Here is a 5,808-nt window from a genome sequence, read left to right on the forward strand (position 1 = left end):
GAAGTGGGGGATCGAACTCCCACTCTCAGGATTTTAAGCCCTATGCCCTAACCACTAGGCCGACACTTCCCTTCCCTTAACCCCACACTGCCCCCCCGCACAATGCAGCCCACTTGCTCCCCAATGGGATGCGTTAAATGAGAGTGAATTTCATAAAAAAAACACAAAAAAATAAAAAAAAAAAAAAAAAAAAAAAAAAAAAAACATTTTGGAGAAGAAGAATGACCTGCATTCAGCCCCACATGCAGACACACTCACTTAAAGGGATGAAATCTCTGTTAATTTCACATGACTTGCCCTTTCCATACCAATTTGGGTTGTGCTCTATTAGTTGATGTTGTTTTTAATGTGACACATACTGTGACATGCATTTCCACAACAGATGGATTTATGTTTTTCTTTTCTCTGTGTACTTTTCTCCTAATTTTTTTTTTCCAGCCCCCCTTTTGCTCTCTGGCTCTGTTTCACTTGCTTGCAGGATTTCATCTAGACAGGTGCTTCCTGTCCGGACTTTGACATAAAATTAAACACAAGTCCAGATGTGAACAGTGTGTGTCTGTAAGCGTGCAGCTGTGTCTATGTCTAAGACAGAGGGCAAAGCTTCCCTTTTGTCTATAACCTTTTCATTTTATCACAGTTGTGAGAAATGTGTGTGTAAAGGAATAGAATAAACCAGAAAATGCGAAAAAGGGTAATAAAGAATGTGGCGATCAACAGAAAATTTTGCTGCAAATGTACTAAACTGCTTAGAAATATTATGCCAAAAATTCAAACTCATGCAGAGGTTTTGGTTTATTATATTGTAAAAACTTCACTTTCACACCAAACTAGATAGGAGATGACGATGCAGTATGTTATAGTTTCCATATCATAAGCACAAAACACTTGACTTCAAGTTGATGGCAGGTTAATAGCATCACAATGCATCTTTGACAGACTTATTAAATACTTTCTATGAAACGATGTTGTTCTATTATTCTTTGACTTCATTGTCCTTGGTGCTGAACAGAGTGACTTGCGACAGAAAAGACCGAAAGAGCAGGAGAAATAAGAAAGGTCATGAGTGATGGATGCTTTGTGTGTGTCTGTCATTCCCAATTACTGAACTTTGCCTTTAAAAGCGTCGCTCAGATGCATTTTCTCATTTCTACCTCTTTGACTGATGAAGAGCAGGCTCTAACTGGGGGCGATGTGTGTTTTAAACACTGCCTCACTAGTCATTCTGTATTTACTTCAGATACAATCTGCTGCTGCTGCAGCTCCTGCTTGGCAGTATTGGACCTCTAAACTTTTCTTGATTTGCAGGTATTTCAGTGTTCCCTTATCCATCATTTCCCTTTGATAAGGCTAGTTTTTTTGCATTGCAAATACAATTATGTTGAATGTCCTATTTCTTTGATTTTCAATATAGGCAACACGTATTAATACAATGCCCCTCAAAGGTTTCTGTAAAACTTTTCATATCTGTAAAAAAGAATCACAACATTTAGAGCATTATTGGGATTTTAGGGGGTAGACCCAAAATCAAGTAGTGTATAATTGCAAAGCTGTTGAAAAACTAAAAAAATCCAGAAATGGACCACACACTAAAGCTATAAAAAAAAAAAAAAAAAAAAAAAAAAAAACCTTCAAAAGTATATAACTGAAAAGTGAAATTTGCATTTTGCATTCAACCCCCCTAAGCCAACGTATTGTAGAACCGGTCTCCACTGCAATTGCAGCTTAAAACTGAAACTTTGCCATTTCTTTTTTCACAAAAGAAAGAGCAGTCAGATCATCTAAAGAGAGTCTGTGAACATCAGTTTTAAAGGCTTTCCAAAGACTGTCAAGTTTCTGCTGACATTTGACTAGGCGGCTCTAAAAATAATCATTAAATGGTACCCCTGCCTGAATTTTTAGGGTAATTGTTATGCTTGAAGGTGAACTTTGGCCGCACTTATAAAAGATTATTAACCAATGATCAACAATTTTTTGTTGATAAACGGTGTACAGTACATGCCATCTGTTTGGCACCCCCCTCAGGTTTAAAGGAAAAGTTCTGTCAGCAAGAGATGATCAATGGATCATTATCTATACCTTAAACTAATATGTTCACAGTGATTTCATGAACTGAGTATTAATCAGTAAAAAAAAAAAAAAATTGCGATCACATAGTCTGGGAGCAGCCATTTTTGCCCAACTATGGTAATGCTTCACTCCTGACATCTTCCGGCAGTGACGTCACGATGTGGTAAGCCTAGCGTCATTCTCCCCGCTTTAAAAACAAAATCAATAGGAACTACTAGACACCCCTGCAATAAACAACAATTATTTAAGATTTCGAGAGGACTTCACCATTGAACTTCACGAGAGCTATAATTAAACTGACAATGCCCACGTGCATGACAGTTGGATGTTGTAATAAATACATCAGGTCAAAGTGAAAAAAACATTTTATTTCACCTTTCCGATTCATGATCCTCCACGGACGGGTTCATTGTTGGATTGCCAACTTGAAGAGGAAGAACTTTCCGTTGAACTTCTGGCCAGAGAAAAAAACATATCAAAGAAGAATGTTTTCAAGATGGCTTGGATAATAGCGCATTGTGACAAACATCAGATACAGCGCTCGAACTTGAACAACAACCGATACTGCACCGTGACGTCACAAACTAGTATGTGGCAGTAGTGTTCTTTGACAAACATGGATGTCTTCATTAAAGTACATTCAAATGAAATTACTCTTAATTAAAAACACTTAACACTTATTGAACAGTATGTTATAATCTATATTTAAAGTACTTTCAGAAGTTTGACTTCTGAATATGACAGGACATTTCCTTTAAAAGGGGCTACCATATTGGATTTTTTCTGTTGGCTTAGCCATTTTTTTTTTTAAGATGTGACGTGACTTGAAAAAACTGACTTCAGTTGCTCTAGCCTGGGCAGCTTGTCTTTGCTGACTCTCTTCTCCTACATGTGGTTTACTTGGAGAACTACAATAAAATGATTTCTTACAATTGAAAATTAATATAAATTAGGATTTCTGTCATGAAAGTTAATAAAAATAGTAAATGCATCATTTTTTTTATTAAAAACATGTCTCTTTTGTCTGTCCAGTCTAGTATAATGATTTGATATTAGTTTTTTTATCAGTATGTCACATAACCTAAAATTTACTTTAACAACATACATGTTGAAGAGAAAAATTATTAAAATATCTAAACTGCATTAGAACCGGACAAAATGGATTGTGCCTCATCTTTCTAGTCTAAAATAATGATTTTGCATTAATTTTGTGAGAGTGGGTCATAAGACATGAAGGTCATTGATTTCTGTTTATCAAGAGAGTTTGTTTTGGATATTTATTGACATTTCCCATGATAACCAGCATACGTGGTAGAAGGTAGGAGCCAAACAGAATCTCTGAGTCAGCAGCTCAAATTGGTATATCTCAGGGCTGCCAGCCTCCTCCATAGAACCTTCCTCTCCTCCCCTCATTCTCTCTGTCTCTGGTGAAGAGAGCTGAGAGAAATCCTCATACAACCGCTCCGTCACAAAGCTATCATTGCTAGGATTGCTTTCCTCCCTGTGTCTGCGTCACTGTGATAGTTGTCTTGGGCAGAAGAAAGTACAAAACTTTAAATTGTACTTTCTGCATCCAATAGGTTTCTGATTATTGAGTATCTACAGTAGCTTCTTATCAACTCCCCTCTCTGCCTAACCTTAGCATTATGCTGCCACCAGTATGATTCCTTATTGGCAACATAACTTTAGCATATTTTCTGCAACAAATAGCATCGTATGTGTAGGTTAATTTTGGTCTCATCTCTTCAGAGATTTTCTGTGTTTTGTAGCAAAATGTATTTTTTTATTTAGTAATACAACTATGTTTTCCCTTTCCAAGAAAGCCACATTTGTGGAGTGAAAAACTTATTATTTTTATAAATAATCTCACCTAAACTACAAATATCTGCAGGTCACTTAGCTACCATGGATCCCTCGTAATATGTTTCCCTAATTCATTTTCGGTTTTCTCTCTTTACAGATTTGCAACTGTTCCATATTCTTTAAAACCTCCAGATGGATGATAGTTCCCAAAGATGGAGGTATTGTTTTATAGCCTATTCTTGCTTTCACCTTCTCCACAACTTTCTACCTGACATGTCTGTTTCTATTCTTGTTTTTCATCATGTTGTTTGTTTATCAATATTCTCAAACACATATTTTAGTTCTTCACAGAACAACTGGATTTGCTGTATACCGTTATTAATTTTACCCAGGAGAACTCTATTGTCTAATTATGTGATTCTTCAAAATAATACAATTACATCTATCATATGTAATGTTCTTTCAGCTTGGCAATTCTACACCACTCAATGGCTATTATGAGAATATATAGACATTATGAAAATGTACTGTCATTTGTAGAATATGAAAATGGATAAGGACATTAACACTCTTATTAGGTAATAAAATTAAAATAAAAGAAACAGGCATCTGCGTGAAACAAGACCTTACACGACATTTGTTTATAGGTTTATCATTCTTATCAGGATGTACTGAAGTTTTAAATAGTCATTTTTCAAAGCAGTTAACCATTGTACCATTTGTACATCTATATATTATAAAAAAGATAAGTTTGGCTTATCTTACCAACAATAGGTTTAACAGATTCCTAAAATGATTTGAATACATCAATTATAATATAACTAAATAACTTTACATTTTGTCACTGCTGCACTTAAAGAAATAGAAATATCATGAGAGCTGTACCACACAAAATTACGTTTTGTATACGCTCTGTATATACAAAATGACAATAAATCTGAGTCTAAATTATCAGTCTTAGTGTACTTTTCATTCTCAAATTCTGTTTAACTATTCAGTGCTCTGTATGTCACCTAGGTGGTTATTTTCTGTTGGAAATCCCTCTCTTTCACCTATGATAATTCATACTACGGCAAAGTGGATGCCACGTTTGGTTCTCAGCTACATAGGAAAACAGATCGATATGATCAAATGTGTAATATTTTATCTTGGAAAAAGGTATTTTAGTGTTGCACTGCGCCCACACTGATGTGGCTTTTTTTCTATTTGAAATAGGGTAACAAAATAAAGAAATTTAAAAGCAGTACTTACCATATGTATGTATGTGAGCCAGATCAATTTTTGAAGGATGGTGTCTAATGTATGTCTTTCTCTCTAACCTACATGCACCTCAATCATTTTGTTTCAATGTCTAATTCACATACATTGTCTGGGCATGCCTGATGTTTTTGGCCACAGTTCTCATGTGTAGTGCATAGCGCCGCCAAAGGGCCTGTATACATACAGTACTACAATGTGGATATTTTGTTGCACATTGAAGCAATGATTTCGTAAGTATGTCATACTCTAAGATGCAGCTCTGAGAAATTATTTTTTTTCAGTTGCCGATCCATGGGGAGAAAAGGTTGGTTCTCTTGTCTAAATCTGATACTGTACATGTGTTTTTTTGTTTTTTTGTAATAAAAAAACAAAACAAGAATAGTGTAACTTGTATTTTCTGTCTGCTTCTGTCTCCTTGAACCCCAGTTGACCATGGCAGATGGCCGCTCACACTGACAGTGGTTCTGCTGGAGGTTTCTCCCTGTTAATAGGGAGTTTTTACTCTCCACTGTTGCTACATGCATGCTTGGATTGCCTTCGAGTCAATGGATTGATGTAACCAACTGATTTCCTTAGACAGAAAACTTTGAATAAGTTTGACTGTATAATGTGGTTGAATTGTCTCTTTAACCCTATAATGCCAAATGTATCGTATTTGATACATACGGTTTCTGAAAT

The sequence above is a fragment of the Cyprinodon variegatus genome, unplaced genomic scaffold, assembly GCF_000732505.1.
Source record: "Cyprinodon variegatus isolate N-32 unplaced genomic scaffold, C_variegatus-1.0 Scaffold20, whole genome shotgun sequence".
Classification (NCBI taxonomy): Eukaryota; Metazoa; Chordata; class Actinopteri; order Cyprinodontiformes; family Cyprinodontidae; genus Cyprinodon; species Cyprinodon variegatus.